Raw genomic sequence first — 16,745 nt, forward strand, 5'->3', positions numbered from 1 at the left:
AGTGACTGCCAGAGCAAGTTATCTGCATTTATGTGGACTATCCTTTGACCCATGGACTAAATCGGGAACCTGATGAGTTTATGATGGTCGACTGGAGAGACCATGATCCCACAGTCAAAATGAGCAGATAAGTTTAGAACAGATGTTACCTCTTCCTCATATCCCACTCCTTTATGAGAAACGGAGATTATCTATCAAATTTCTTGCCACTGTGGCAGCTTCTTACAGATGTGGGGCTGGGTTAGCTTTTCCTCATTGTGTGTGTGTGTCTCTGTCTGTCTGTGTGTCTGTCAGTCACACCACCCTCTAGTATCGAAACCATACATTAGTCCCAAGATCATTTATTTAACATCAGCTCACTGTGAAGAACCAAGTCAGACAATATTGGCGAAGAGGGCTCTGTTTTGCTTCCCCATACGCGTGCCCTTGCTGGTATGTGGTGAGTACATATATACATACTAATATCTGTACCCAGGCTGATTTTGCCTCTGGCCATGCTGCTTTAATGTCTGCATACTCTGGTTCTATCTTTCCAGGCTAGTCCGATCTCTGCCCAGGCTGCTTGGTAGGAATATGTCTTCCCAAGTAATATTTTCCCACAATGGTCCAGGTCTTCTAACACTGGTAGCAGGATGCATGTTCACCAGGATGCTTATTTGGCTGCTACAGGATGGCTAATGTGGTTTCATCACGGTGGATTTAGGGGAAGATGAATTAGAGGCTGACAGGTCCTCAGCTCTGCAAATCAGACTGAACTGTACTGGGCAGTGAACGTTTTCCCTTTTTACTATTTTGTAACGAATCCTTTAAAATAAAATATTAATTAACTATCCATGTAAATCCCTCTTTGTAATTGTTGGTACTGCAAATAAAGTCTCTTTATCAGGAAAGGTGTCAAGAACCAAGAAAAACGCGATTGCTCCTCACCCTTGGCAGCCCCTTGTCCAAAGGTTTAGAAGCCTTAGACACATTATATGTTGCCGTTTGTGCACACACTTTGCCATAGCAGCATGGTCATTTTTAGGTTTTTTGCAGTAGTCTGGTACTCCTGTGTCTAGATTCCTTTGTGGTGTTTGTCTTTAAGCAGCTGCCTACACTGGCATTAGTGTAAAACAGGCCCCTGTCTGAGTTGCTCAGGTGCAAGACAGGGTCCCAGTTATCAGCGGACTCTAAACAGACGCTGAGAGAATGGCTGGACGAGCCACAAGCACTCTCGGGAGCCCTCTCTGGCTTTGTCTGGCCCTTCTGTCTCCTCTGTGCCTCCTGCCACGTGCACCAAGTCTTACCTGCCTCTAACGGAGCTGTGTGCCTAGTGCAGTGGGCATTCCTGACAGCTTAAGAGGGAGCTTGCTGCTCTGCCGGCCCCTTTCCCCCCCGCAGCCATGGAGACGGCGCTGCACAACAGCGTGGGCCTGGAGGCGCTAGGAGGGGAGCAGGGAGGGAAGAGGGAGGAGGCTCTGGGCTCTGGGGGATGGTGGGTGGGTGCCGGAGTGGGGGCCCCGTGGTCAGAGATCTGGGAGGGGACCCTGAGTGAGGGCCCCGGGTCGGGAGGGGGGCTGAGGTACAGGAGACTCAGACAGGGCAGATATGGCAGTCTGAGGGGGGCATATATGTGGTGTGGGGACAGATACGGAGGAGGGGACTTAACCTGTGAATACCGGAGGGGACAGTGAGAGGGATACGGGGGTAAGAGTGCACAGGGATGGAGGGGGCAGAGGGGTGTACAGGAGGAGTGGACCGGATACAGGAAGGGGGGCAATGTGGGATGAGAGGATGAGGCGAGTGACATCCAGGTGAAAGCGGTTCCAGTGATTAAAGTCTGTAGCGCTAAGAAACCCCCGGAGAGCTGGGCAAGGCAGCCCTTTTTAAAATGATGACACTCCCTCGGTTTTTATATGTTTTAGAGAACACTCCATTTGCTGTACCACTAAAGTATTTCAAGAGGATAGAGGCGGTTGTCTCTGGCTTGCTCTGGGGAAACAAGCAGGCACACATAACATGGGGCAAGCTAGTACGGGCTGGTACGATGGTGGAATAGCTCTTCCAAACATTCAGTTATATTATTGGGCAGCCCAATTAAAGATAATTAATCAATGGTTACATACGCCTCAGATGGAACCAGTGTTCCAGGCAGATAGACAGGGGCTGGGAGAAGCAGGAATCTTGTCCGCACTGTATGATAAGGGTAGATCTTCCTCCCTCATAGGACCGAAGGCACACACAATTTGCATATGGTATGCAGCGCAGGTACGTCTCAAATGCAAAGGTACTATCACCCAAATGACTCCACTCTGGTCAGCGCGACAGCTAGGTCGACTTCGTAACAGCAAGGGATTCCGGGCGTGGGACTTTATAGGTATCTCCACAGTGGGGGATTTATGGAAGAAGGGTGAAATGGTGTCATTTGAACAGCTTAGGATCCAATATGAACTGGCGCCCACCGAGAGGTTTCGAGACATGCAAATTAGACATGCACTTAGCTCTGTTCGCCTGCCTGGTGCCGACATACCGGAGGCCACCCCTTTGGAGGATAGGCTTCTGACTGAACACATGCCCAAAAAGGCAACCTCATTCACCTATCGTAAACTAATCAATAATATACCAGACCCGATGCTGACACTTAGGCGCAAATGGTCCACCGACTTGGGTGATATCGACGATGCAGACTGGCAGATGGTGCTGTCGTCCCCACGGGAGGTGGCCATACCTTCGAGACTTGGTTTAGTGCAGCTTAAGATACATTCATCGTGTGTACTATACCAGGGTTACCCTCCACACTATAGGAAGGACCGCACACCATTTTTGCTTGAGAGACTGTGGAGAGGTGGGAACCATTTTTCATACTAGATGGCAGTGCCCCCGGATTGCAGAGTACTGGGTCAGAGTCATGCGAACACTAGCACAGGTGGTGGAGGTAACTGTTGTCCCGGAGCCGAAGTGTTGTCTCCTGAATTTGTGGGAACTGAATGATTTTTCTCATTCGGCTCAAGACTGGGTTACGCTGGGTGTAATGTTTGCCAAGCGTAAAATTGCCAGAAACTGGGGGTCCGGAGAGGTGCCAACACTCTGAGAATGGTGCAAGGATATGCATGCAGCTATGATGGCAGAGAGAGCACGCACTGTGGAAGCCCCCGAAAATGGGAGAAAGTGTGGGGTGCATGGAACAAATTCAGGGGCTATCTCTGTGACCCACCCATGCAGGACATGGATGACGTGTCAGAGTGAGAGGAGGGTTGGGGTCCCATGATGTGCCAACAGTGATAACTAGGATGTATCCTGTATTAGCGACGTGTGATGTCAACGACGATGATCGCAGTCCATAATGCTAGATGCCATGTACTTGTACTATGCCCTGCTATCTTTTTCAATAAAAACAACAAAAAAACACTATGAGGCTGCGGGATAAACATTTTTTGTTCAAATATTATATCCCCTCTCCGCTGCACCCACTCGGGCCGCCAGTGCCGGGTCTTTATCATAAGTCCTTCCACAGAGTTTCTTAGACAGCTGCGTAGGCTTTAGCAGTTTTCTGCTACAGTAGTCTGTGGATCGTTCTTCTGGTCCCTTCCATTTTGAGCCATTGATGTAGTGTGGTCTATGTAGGACGGGTGAATAGGATCAGGGCTCTTCCCTTGTTTGAGGGGAGGCTGCATTATCCCCCTTGTTATACCTCGCTGGTGTCCCTGGTTTATTTGTGTTCGTTTTTTGCCTTTAAAGCCATTCTAATCAGATGAATGAATTTCCCAACACTCGCCAAGGTCATCGTGGTTGTTCTAGAGAAGCACAAGGCTGATGCTTCGTGGCATATCTGGATTCCCTTGGTGATGCAGACTGGGTGGAGAAGTCAACGACGTTCGTTCATGAGGGAGGGGCAGCAGCATAAAAGATGAAGCCAGGATTCTCTCGTGTAGGGGCACAGTCTGCAGCTTGTAATTTCCCCCTTGCGAGCCCATGCGGGGTTGCATTTGGTAATTCCTAGAGTGCCCAGTCTCATGGAGAGGATTTTGGTTCTGGCTTGTGGTGTTAGGGCCTCATGCAGGTAGGGTTGTGCCTTGCCTACTGTGTAGGAGCTGTTCAGCAGATCTAGATGGGGGCTATAGTGAAGGGATTTAAGATCCAGATCGTATGAGGTTTTGCGGACTTGTCTGTTTATGGCTTTTTTCCATGCATTTAGTGGGATTTCTGGTAGTGGTATGCTCTTTTCCTCAATCTTTAAAGTCTTGAATGTTTTGCCAAGGCTGATGTGCCATGCTGATCTTGGCCCCTCAAAGATGGCTCTCAATTGGTGTCTTAAGGAGTTTGTTGGGGCCCTTATAATCCTTAAGTATAGTTGTATTATCTCCCCTTGGCACATTAAGTCTGGCCTTACCAGGCCTAGCTCCAATCTTAGTCTTGGCTTCCTTGCCGACCTTGGGATAGAAAAGACTGGCTTATATGCTTTGGCTTGGATTGCGATGAGAAGGGCATCCTGCGACCCCGAAAAGCCTGGTGGCCATAGCTAATAGCTGGCAGCAATTTTGCTTTTAAAGCAGTTAATATTGGTCCAGCAGTGGGGCTTATCAGGTGTAAGCTCAGTTGTTTTAACAGGAATATCACATTATTGGCCTTGGATGACTGCTGTTTCAGATGGGCATTTGCCTTGGCCCGTTCCGTAAACCAAACACCTAGGTAGTTATACTCTGCCACTGTACTGATTTGCAGATCTCCCATTGACCATTGCGCTTTCTTTGTTCAAGTGGTAGCTCCCAAAAATGACAACTTTAGTTTTCCCTTGGTTTACCATAAGGTTGTTATGTTTGTTGAATTGATTCAATGCATTTAAGGCTCTCTGTAGGCCCACCCTCGTGTGGTCCGTTATGGCTGTGTCATTGGCATATTGTAGCACCGGCAGCCTCATGCTACCTAATCTCGGTGCTACTAGGCTGGCACCTTTCAGGGCGTCCACCAAGTCCACCGTATACAGGGAAAAGAGGATGGGCACCAGCACACATCCTTGTTTCAGCCCCTTTTTCGTTGTTATTTTGGAGCACACTATGCCAGCGCTAGTTTTGACCTGCACCCAGGTGCCTTCGTAAAGTGATCTGATTGCCTTCAATAGGTCTGGCGGAACGCCCCAGTTTTCTAATTCCCGCCATAGCCTATTTCGTACCACTTTATCGAAGGCTGTGCTGTAATCAATGAATCAGCAAAAGAGGGGAGGGTTTTTCTTTTTTATTGCCTCAGTTGCTAGGTGCGCTAATGCCAGAATATTGTCCATTGTCGATGATTGTGGTCTAAAGCCAGTCTGATGGCAGGGTATGATGCTTTTTCCTTCGGCCCATGTCTCCAGATCCTTCAGTATGAGGTGGGCGTAGGCCTTGGCTTCTATGTCAAGAAGAGAAATGAGCCTATAATTCAATGGCTTTAAACGATCCCCTTTTTTGAAAATTGGGACTAATATGGAGCCCCTACATGAATCAGGGGTTTGCTGTCATTAAGGAATGATTGTAAAGAGGAGTGAGAACGGATGCCCAAAAATCGGGGGCCTTTTTAAAAACCGGGGTGGGTATCCTGTTTGGTCCAAGGGCCCCACCATTCTTCATATTCTTGAGTATCTTCATGACCGTTTGAGGGTTTATCTGGGCTGAGGGTGTGCAAAACATCTCTGCCTGGTCTCGTAGACCCTCGGAAGGATTTCGGGGGCTAGAGATTATTTCTTCGATCTTTGCCTTTGGTGGGTGGTGTTGTGTTGCATGTGTTTACATGGGCAATTGAATATAGCTGCTTTACGTGGACCAGCCAGTCTTGCTCTGCCACACCATTTTCTCTTTGAGCTCCTCTGCTACTTAGCCGATTTAAGTGTCTCCATAATCCTGCTGAATTCTTCTGTTTAAGCATGGAGAAAACTTTGATCCATTCCCTCTCTATGTGGGCTTTTTTGTGTTCCTACCATTTCTTTCTTAGGGCTGCCCTCAATGATGCAATCGGTGTCCCATCTGTTTGACTACCCCCTCTTTTCTTTATTATTAATGCCTTATGCAAGAGGCGTTTGGTCTTGCATATATCCTTGGTTGGACGAATGCTTCCAGCTGTTGATTTCTTTTTGGGCCTGCAGCATTGTGGCCGGGGAAGGCCCAAGCTCGTTTGTATCTCCTCGACTATGGTCTCCCAGATTTTAATCGGTGAAGACGGCATTACTGGGATCTGTAGAACCGGCTTTTTGGAGACCCCTCCCCACTGGGAGAGTCAAAGCCAGCGGTGCAGGGGACACCTAGAATCTACGGGTTCTTCTTGCATAAATCATACATTACCAAAGAGACCCGGACAACCAGCCGTGGAGGGAAGTAAGTTATTTATTAGCTCGAGCTAAGGACAGGGTCCCAGAATGGTACAAAGACAATTCTACGGAGACTGCTGCTTTACTCCACAGCGCACACATATTTATAGTGCTAGCCACGCCCATTTGCACAGTACAAGTTCCTTATTTCGATAAGTTCCTCATCTGACAAGTTCTTCATCAGTCTTGTGTGGTGCAATCGTGGCCAGGGGACATCTGTCTCTGAATGCACGATGTACACAGCCCCCGCGCTTCCTTGCCCAACTGGTGTGGTCATGGGGCACAGCCTCGTGCTTCCTCCATCAGTTGGTATGGTCACGGTGCACAGCCTCATACTTCCTCTATCAGTTGGAGTGGTCACTGTGCACAGCCTCGTGCTTCCTAGTCCACATGGTATGGTCACGGGGCAGCTGGTCGTGACAGGCTGAGTTACCAACAGTGGACAGGATGTGGCTGACTCTCTGGCACAACTGGGGGGTGAGGCAAACAGGCAGCTTCTCGGAATCGGCTCGACCACAAGGAGCAGGGAGGGTTGGGCAAGTTTCAACAGGGACGTGGAAAGCAATTCTTCATCAGGTTGCTGAGAGCATGGCAACACAAAATGGAGTCATGTGGGTCATTTTAAAATACAGTTCAACAGTTCCTCCTTTTGCCATGCAGAGGCAACAATCAATCATCATCTAGTTCAAAGTCCATCATTTCCTGGACCTCTCTCTCTATCATCATCATGGCATTGTGATGGTGTAATTTCATTTGTTTGGGTGTCAAAGAGGTTGCACAGAGCCCACATAGCGCGGGCATACATTGAACACAGAGGCGGCAAGAGAACAATGCGGCTGCAATGATGGCAATGAAAATCATTATCTATCATCCCCACTGAGATACTATGCTCCAAAACCAGCCGGTTAGGGACCATGAAGCCTCATCCTGATGGATGTCGGAAGCAATTTCATGCAGTCTCTGTATTGCTTGATAGACTGTTGGTGCATTATCAGGTATGTAGATGCAGCAGCTTGTCCTGATCAATGTGCAGACTCCCCCACGGTCTGCCAGTATGATGTTAAGCGCCATTCTGTTCTATAAAGTCATGAGGCAGTCTGCTTGAAGTTTCGCCACGATGTTACTGAGGGCACAGGCAGTTGCGATTATGGTGACCTCTACCACCCTTGTGAGATGTTGCAGACTGCGACTGTTGACCACAGGGCCCCAAAAGGGGAGGAACCCTTTAGCAAAGTCCCCAAACTCTCGGCCAGCTGTGTCTTCAGCGTCAATCACACCTCTCTTCTGGATGTGGTGGGTTGCATCCGCTGTGTAGGTGGGGGGGAGTAACCACGCAATGTAATAGGTGCCGGCCCAAGACTTGGGCAGCCAGGTGTAGGCCTTGTTCCCACACACAAAGTACGTATTCAGTGAGGACACCAGAGCTGGGAGAGTCGAACCATTGAGCTGGAGCGTGTAGGCGCAGTCACTTTGCCCCACCCACACTGTTCCATTGCCATTCATATGGTATTTTCCGGGATGTGGGTAGACAGGGAGATCCCTGAGAGGTGGCAGTCTTTTCTTTCCCCCACCATTGTAGATGTTTGATGGATAAAAGGACCCATGATTGTTCTCATATTCATTCTTTTCTGCTGAATCTTTATCCATGCTTGGCCACTCCGCAGCCATGATGTGCGGAATGCTTGTCTGCTACTGATCGTCCCCAGGGATCGTGTGGATGTGTCACCTGAATAGAATGCGTCAAAGAACACAGTGTGCCAGCAGTAGGATGAACCAGCTCGAGAAAAAGGAGCAGGAATCAGGGACATCCCAGTGCTTTCAGTATGGGGAAGCAACCCACATACCCAACAGTTTGTTGTGTTTACCACAAGCTGGTGCTGGTGTAACATTTGAATGAAAGTGTTGTTGAAGAAACCTGTCCTTCTATTTTTCTCATGGGTGGGTCATTACACATGTTGATGAGGTGATTCTGTGGAGGTAGGAGACTCAGGTGCTGCAAGGGCAGCATGTATTACCCACCCGATGCAGGCCAGAACCAGTGAAATAGTCATTAGTACTATTAGACAGATCGAGTACCGGCCACATATTGACATTATGTACTCTTGTTTTTTTATTTCTTTGCTCTTCAAGCTTTCAGTGTTCATTTTGTTCATCGTCTGCTTCACTGGTCTTCCCTAGTTGCTGCCTGTGATTGGTGGTTGCTTCGCCGGTCAGTGATTCCGTCAGTCCTATTGGCACGCTCCGGTCCGCTGTACCGGCTCCGGTCAAATGCGCCGGTGTATCACAGCCCTGCAGCGATTTGTCGGACCATGTCAAGCAGAGGGCAGAGATCTTTGTCTCTTCAGTCCTTTTTTCTGGGTCGGAGGTTGTATCGGGTGGATCTGGGCGTTGTTTGATCAGGAAACAAAGGCTCTGGCTGTTGAGTGTCCCGCAACCTCAGATGCGGAGGAACGGCAGATTGCAGGATGTCGTCGTCCTCTCGTTCAGATGAAGCCCAGGCAATGTTGGCATCACTGAAGGGTACAAAGTGTGGGACTTTCTCACATCCGTCGTCTCTCAGGCCTTCCTTGACTCACCGGTCGTATGGTAGCGGTAGAGGCACAATCTTGCAGTGCACTCCGGGAACCCAGTTTTTTCTTCCTGCTACCTTCACTGCAGACCTATTAGCCAGCAACACTTGCTGGGGCAGCTTCCACCTCGGCACCAAGTTTTTGATTCTCTGGAAATTGCAGATGCAGACCCATGCGCCTGGCTGGATGGTGTGACCAGGGCCCTCGGGTTTGGGTGGCAGGATATCTTGTACCTGACGATGAATGAGACGTAAGTTAGTGGTGAATTCATGTAAGTAATCAATCAACAACGGGTATTCAATATCACAATATATTTTTGGGCGGGGTACTCCCCAAACATTTGCTGGTCAACCAAACACTTTTTCGTACGGAGATAGTCCGGTACGAGAATGTGCCATGGCTCTAGTTGATAGGAGGGCAAGGGGCAGGGCGTCCGGCAGGACAGTCCTGTGTCAACCTGGATTTTTGCCATTTTCAATTTCAGTGTTCCATTATGGTGCTCAACCAAACCCGCTGACTGGGGGTGATTGGCGGCATGGAATTTCTGTCTGATCCCCATCCCTACACATACTTTCTCATTATTTCCCCTGTAAAGTGGCTTCCGTTGTCGCTCCAGATAATTCTGGGCATTCCAAATCTGGGAAAAAATTCCTTCAACAGTATTTTGGCAGTGCTTATAGCAGTGTTGTCCTTAAGGGGGTAGGCCTCAATCCACTTACTAAAGGCACAAACAACTACCATATCGGAGATTGTTGCATCTTTCCATCTGTATGTAACCCACTTGGAGCACTTTGAAGGGGTAAGATGGGGGTGCAAATTCCCAGCAGGTGTTGGTGAGCCTTTTCCCGGGTTATGCATCAAACAAATCATGCAATTCCTGACTAACCTCTCAGCATATTTTGGGATGTGTTTGTTTTGCCATACCGGAGCTAGCAATTTGCAAATACCTTTTGCACTAATATGAGCCGGGCCATGAGCCATAGTGAACACTGGCAAAACATAGGCTGTTGTTCAGACAGATCCGTCCATCAGCCATTCTCATTTAATAGGCCTGTTTGCTCTTCCCAGAGAGCCTTTTCCTCTCTAGTTGCCTCTGCCTTTATTTCCTTCACATTCTCAATAGTATCCTCGTGCATCCCCTTCTCCGGTACCCAGTTTGAGGGGCCAGCTACATACATACGGGTAGAGACATCTTTAGCTGTTTCCTTTGCAGTCTGGTCAGCGAATGCATTACCCCTTCCTATTTCATCGGTCACTTTCTTGTGGGCGCAACATTTGACCACAGCTATCTTTGAAGGAAGAGTCAATGCTTCTAACAGCCTACTGACCAGATGACCATGCTGTATTTTAGTACCGTGAGAAGTAAAAAATCCGATTCAGCCCAAAGTCGGCCAAAATTATGGGCCACGCCAAAGGCGTACTGGCTGTCAATGTAGATGTTGACGGCCATCCCCGTACTCAGTTCACACGCTCTTATTAGTGCTACTAACTCGGCGGCCAGTGCTGATTGGTAAGGTATTCTCTCACTCTCCACTACTGTCTGTAATGTGGTGATAGCATAGGCAGCAGTTGTGCTACCATCAGGAAGTTTGAAGCAAGAAAGAACCATCCACATACAGGGTACCATCAAGGGTCAGTGAGGGGTGTGTCAGTCAAATCCACACGGCCTTTAGTCTCTTCCTCCGTCCGGAGGACACAATCATGCGGATCAGAATTAGTGTACTATCAACAAAGGGTAACAATGTGGCTAGATTTAGCGTAGTGCAGCGGCAGATGGTGATATGACTGGCTAAGAGAGTCAATTCATATCCGGACAAACGTGCACTAGTGAGATGTTGAGTTTTTGTCCTATTTAACAAAGTGTCAACTGCGTGGGGAACCATAACTGTAAGTGCAGTATCAAGGACCAGGCCAGCAGATTGGTGAGTGGATATGGCAGCTGCAGCTGCTGCTCTCAAGCAACTGGGTAGTGCGCGGGCCACGGGATCTAGAACTGCAGAAAAATATGCACAGGGGCGTTGTCTGTCACCAAAACACTGTGTTAGCACTGATAATGCGCAACCATTATGCTCGTGTACAAAAAGAGTGAAGGACTTCTGATAACTAGGGGTGCCTAGCACCGGGGCCGAACACGAGGCTGTTTTCAGTTCTTCAAATGCATGCTGGCACTCATTTGTCCAAGGGAGTGGGTGGGGAACATCTTTAAGTGTGAGGCTCAATAAAGGTTTAATGAGTAAAGAAAAATTGGGTATCCACTGGTGGCAGTAGGAGGTGATACCAATAAAAGCACGTACCTCTTTCAGCGTTTTGGTGGGGGCATTTTACTGATTGTTTGTATTCGTTCAGGGGTGAGGCGGCGTCCCTCCTTTGACAGGAGATGATCTAAGTAGGTCACCTCATGTCGACAATATTGGAGTTTGGAGAGGGAAACTTTGTGATTGAACTGTGCCAGATGCAGGAGCAATTTCATAGTAGCTTCTTTACACAATGCCTTGGTGTCTGCCGCTATAAGCAAATCATCAACGTACTGGAGAAATGCGTTACCTTGGGGTAGGGTCAGGGAATCAAGTTGGCCCTTGAGGGCCTGACTGTAAATTGAGGGGCTCTCTGCATATCCTTGTGGAGCTCTGCAGAACCGAAAACTTTGTCCTGCCAATGAGAATCCAAAAGATCCCTACTCTGTTCATCGACTAGTATACTAAAAAAGGCATTTTTAAGTTGATGACAGAGAAAAAACATGCAGATGGGAGAACCATAGTAAGTAGGGTGGTGATATCTGGGACCACAGGAAACTGGGGAATTACTATTTTGTTTATCTCGAGTAAATCAATGACAAAAAGATAAACAGGGGGCTTGGAAGGATCTGTGCGTTTGAGGACAGGCAAAATTGGGCTATTGCACACATTTCCTCTTGTCTCTTCAACCACTCACTTGTCGACAAATTCAGAAATGATCTGGAGTAATGCTCTTTCCCCTTCTTTGGGTATTTTGTATTGGGGAGGGCGAGCATTTTCCTTCAGGGTAACAGAAAAGGGGGGTATGGACAAAAGGCCGACATCAGTATCACCTTGGGCCCAAAGATCAGGAGAGACATTCTGAAGTTCCTGGAGAATTAGATCTGTGGAGGCTAAATATACTGGATGTGTGGTAGGGGGACCCATAGTGATGTAAACCCCATCAGGAGAACAGTATAGGGTGGCATGTAATCTTTTAAATAGATCCAAACCCAACAAATTTTCGCCACATGTGGAAGTCAAAACCAAAGGGGAATCAACTGTGTAGGGTCCTATCGTTAGTTCCAGTGGTTGTGAAACAGGGCTAAATACTGGGGTACCAGAAAATCCCAAAGAAATGTTATTTGTGCCAGACAAGGGGGCCCCAGGGACTTTAGACCTAGCAATAGAACTTTTGGTTGCATCAGTGTCGACCAAAAATTTCTCCGTAGAGCCCAGTGTTGTGACATGGACATGCGGTCCCTTCTGGTCAACAGGAATAGGCACGGGTCCATTCTTCAGGTTCATAATCCTCAGTAAAATAACTACGGTCTTCGTAATTAGCGGTATCAAATCTATTCTCTTGCATAAGGGGGCGCCTGTCCTGTAACTGCGTTCTAGGTCCGCCTCGCCCTCTCTGGGGACGTTGGCCTGTGAAGCGGTCAGCAGGGGCAGAGTTGTTCTGAGCCAACAAGGGACGCTCATCGCGCCAATGACCCTCCTGGCGACAATAAGCGCACTGGTTGGGTCCCAGCGGCGGGCGAGGAGTCACAGGGGCAATTCTCTGAGCTATTCTTTGAAACTTAGGAGCACCTCTCTTTTGGGTCGGGGTCGGGTATGCTTGTTGGAGTAAGACCTTTGTCTTTAAGTCTTTAGTCTTTTTATCCGTTCTATCTCGCTCTTCATTCTCCCTATTCTCATAGTACTGGGTCATAGTCAAAATGCCAGATGGGGTGGAGATGGGCCATGCACTTTCTGACATTTTGAGCTTAGTCCCAAGCTCTGGTAACAGATTGGACACAAATTTATCCACAAACAGTCGCTGTCCCCCTTCTGAAGTCATGTCCTGTCCACTATAGTCGGTGAATATGCTTTCGAATCGTGTGAAAAAGTCAGAGACACTTTCATCTTTCTTTTGCCTGCAAGCAACTAATCTGTCCCAAATAATACGGTGAGGTGTCAACATCTTTTTCATGGCGTTAAGTATCTGGACCGGAATGGCTAGGATCATGGGGGTCAGGTTTCTCACTACCAGTTCGAGCTCTGTCAGCTTCCTCAAAGTCTTTCCCCGTATGGCCAAATTCTGCCTGATCATTATGGCGTATTTTAGACCATACTTCAGTCGGTACTACCTGTCCCATTAACATATCTATATCTACTAAAGTCATCACGCAAGATTGGAGTGTCTGAGTTAATTCTTTGTAATAACCTGCTGGATTTTTACGCGGGTCAGGCAATTGGCTTTTAAGTTGGAGGACGTCAGACTTATCCAAGGGACATGAACCCACATTTGTCTAAAACCTGCCGGTATTTCAGGCTGGCCATCGGCGCCAACAATGCGGTCCCTCCAAACAGGCTGTACCTCCTTCATTGGGAAACCCTTATTTAACGTAACACCAGATAAAGAGTCACTGTAGGCTACTAGCGTGATCAGATCGCATAATAGTGCTGGGCCCTGTATGTCCCCTTTTTCAACCTTATGGCGAAGGTCAGACAGACCTGGGGGTGGGCCTGATTCTACAAAATCCTCCCACATTTGGATCAGTATGTCACACATTTCACAAAAAATATCAATCTGTTGGATGCGTGTCCACTGATCCATTGTCATCCATATATCCTGAGCGGTGTACATAGTGGTATTTTCCATCCACCTTCGAGCTTGTTGACTCATAGCGAGTTGTTCCTGTGTATTACCTATCAGTCTGCCCAAAGTGCGTCGTCTGGGAGTGGGTGGTCTAGGCGGGGTTACATATGGGATATAATCACGAACCACCGACCAAGCATTCGCTAATAGCCCTGCACTGGGGGAAGGTGTCAGATGACTGTCAACAAGGAATGGGTTGGTTGCAACGGGAGTTGAAGGCATGTTAGGTTGGACAGGTACAGGACCAGTGGAAGGTGCAACAAGGGGAAGGGAAGGGTGTTCTTGCATTGGTACAGTGGCCTGAATAGTCGGGGCGTTGGGACCAAGTGGCTGAGGAATCGGACAAACCAAAGCATGGGCAGGGGCAACAACTGGAGCAGTAGCGGGAGTCAATTGTGCAGGATCAAGGGCCGGATACATGGCGGGGTTATAGGGTGGAGGGGTGCTCAACATAGAAGACATGAGAGGGTCATCCTCCTTGTCCCGGGCCTTTTCGGGAACCTTCTTTGTAATGTAACATCCATCTATCTGCATTTGATGTAATCTGTCTTGTATTACTATATCCTCTTCTATTCTCTTATTATCGTTATTCTGGGCTTTCTGAATCACACTCATACGTATTATTTTAGCTTCGTTCTTTTTGAGTTTGATTTCTTTCTGTTTGGACTCCTTGCGCCAAACCCGAAACGAATCAAACATCGCAGGTCTAGCTTTTCTTTGAAACAACTTCTCCTCTAAATTATCTAACAGAGGAGGTTCAAAACTACCGTACATTGGCCATTGTAACTCAGCATTACCCTTTGTATACTTATGCCGAAGTGAGCAAAACATAATTGGGCCAACACTATGTTTAGAATAAATTTCATGATTAGGGGTCCCCAAAGGAGGAATCGGACAAGATTCCTCCAATGCGGAGTCCTGTGTACAATAACAACAACACCATTTACGAAACTTACTAAATCCAGGAATCTCTAGACGTGTATCCTGGTTCCAAACATCAAAGGGTGAAATCTAACGTTTACAGCATATAACTGTACTTACCCTTTGGTTTTCGGCTTTTGCAAAAGTCGAACAATACCCAAAACAAAGACACAATTCACCAAAGAAGTGGGCCACTCCCACTCTTACCTGACCATTAATCTTCCATCACACGGCAGGTGTCACAAAGGTCCCGATCTCCCAAAACTAGGAACCAGAACTGGGGCGTCAGTCGGGGCCGCAGTCGGGTAGCCCACTGGAGGGAGGAATCACGCAATCGGAGTCCTCGGGCCCACAAAGGCAACTTTCAGCCAATGTAGTGGCGCGCCTCCCTTAGATTTCGATCACGGACTCCTCACGACCACCAGGCTCGATGACGACCACCGAAGACACCCCTTGTTGGGTGCCAAATTGTAGAACCAGCTTTTTGGAGACTCCTCCCCACTGGGAAAGTCAAAGCCAGTGGTGCCGGGGACACCTAGACTCTACGGGTTCTTCTTGCATATATCATACATTACCAAAGAGACCAGGACAACCAGCTGTGGAGGGAAGTAAGTTATTTATTAGCTCTAGCTAAGGACAGGGTCCCATAATGGTACAAAGACAATTCTACGGAGACTGCTGCTTTACTCCACAGCGTACACATATTTATAGCGCTAGCCACGCCCATTTGCACAGTACAGGTTCCTTATTTCGATAAGTTCCTCATCTGACAAGTTCTTCGTCAGTCTCGTGTGGTGCAATTGTTTCCAGGGGACATCTGTCTCTGATTGCACAATGTACGCAGCCCCCATGCTTCCTTGCCTAAATGGTGTGGTCATGGGGCACAGCCTCGTGCTTCCTCCATCAGTTGGTGTGGTCTGGGTGCACAGCCTCGTACTTCCTCTATCAGTTGGTGTGGTCACGGTGCACAGCCTTGTGTTTCCTCGCCCACATGGTGTGGTCACGGGGCAGCTGGTCATGACAGGCTGAATTACCAACAATGGACAGGATGTGACTGAGTCTCTGGCACAACTGGGGGGTGAGTCACACAGGCAGCTTCTCTATATCGGCTCGACCACAAGGAGCAGGGAGGGTTGGGCAAGTTTCAACAGGGACGTAGAAAGCAATTCTTCATCAGGTTGCCGAGAGCATGGCAACACAAAATGGAGTCATGTGGGTCATTTTAAAATACATTTCAACAGATCTCATCCTGTTTTAGGTCCAGCCAGTTTTGAAGTTTCGCTCCAGTCTCATCTGTCCATCTGATTCTCCTTAGGAGGCTGTAATTTTTGCCCCTCTGGACTCTCTGATGGCTTGGAACTTAAAAGCTTATAGAACTTCTAGCGTGAACACTGCTATTAGTGGCCTGTGATCGCTTTCCAACCTATTCTCGACTGTGAAATCTTCCAGACTGGCCGCCCTTGCTTCACTGACCATGATATCGTCGAGTCTCGAGATATCCCGGAAGGTCGGCTGTGGTTGCCCACCATTCGAGTATATTGCTTTCACAGCGTAAGTTGAAGATAGCTTATGATCGTCCAATAAGTCGTGAGAGGGTGTGGCCCTTCCCGTCCCTCGATTTGGGGGTCTGGATTGTCGAGGTCCTTCAGGTTAAAGTCCCCAGCTAAGATTACCTGATGCTTTTTATATTGATTTAGGAGGCTGTCTATTTCCCTTGTCCATGCCTCCAACTGATCTTTCATGATGGTTTGTGCTGGATTGACGTAGCAGTTTATTATTAGGAGGCGCATTGGCTGTAGTGTGCATTTCAGGCCTTCGATTTGAAGGGCTTGCAGCCCGGGTGTGTTTAGGTTTATTCCAGTCACTACGTGAGGGCTTGCGTGTTTTATGTAAACTGATAGAGCGCCAGACGGGCGACCAAAGAGGTTCTTTTTTTTTTCTGGAACATGATGTTCGTAAAATCCTGCCAATGGTGTGCTAGATAATGCCCAGGTCTCTTGAAGGCAGAGTATGTCTCCTGTTTCCAGGAATTGCCTCAGGTTATTATTCTCAGCGATCTTCCTGCTCCCTGCGATATTCCA

Source organism: Lissotriton helveticus, chromosome 8 (assembly GCF_964261635.1).
Source record: "Lissotriton helveticus chromosome 8, aLisHel1.1, whole genome shotgun sequence".
NCBI lineage: Eukaryota > Metazoa > Chordata > Amphibia > Caudata > Salamandridae > Lissotriton > Lissotriton helveticus.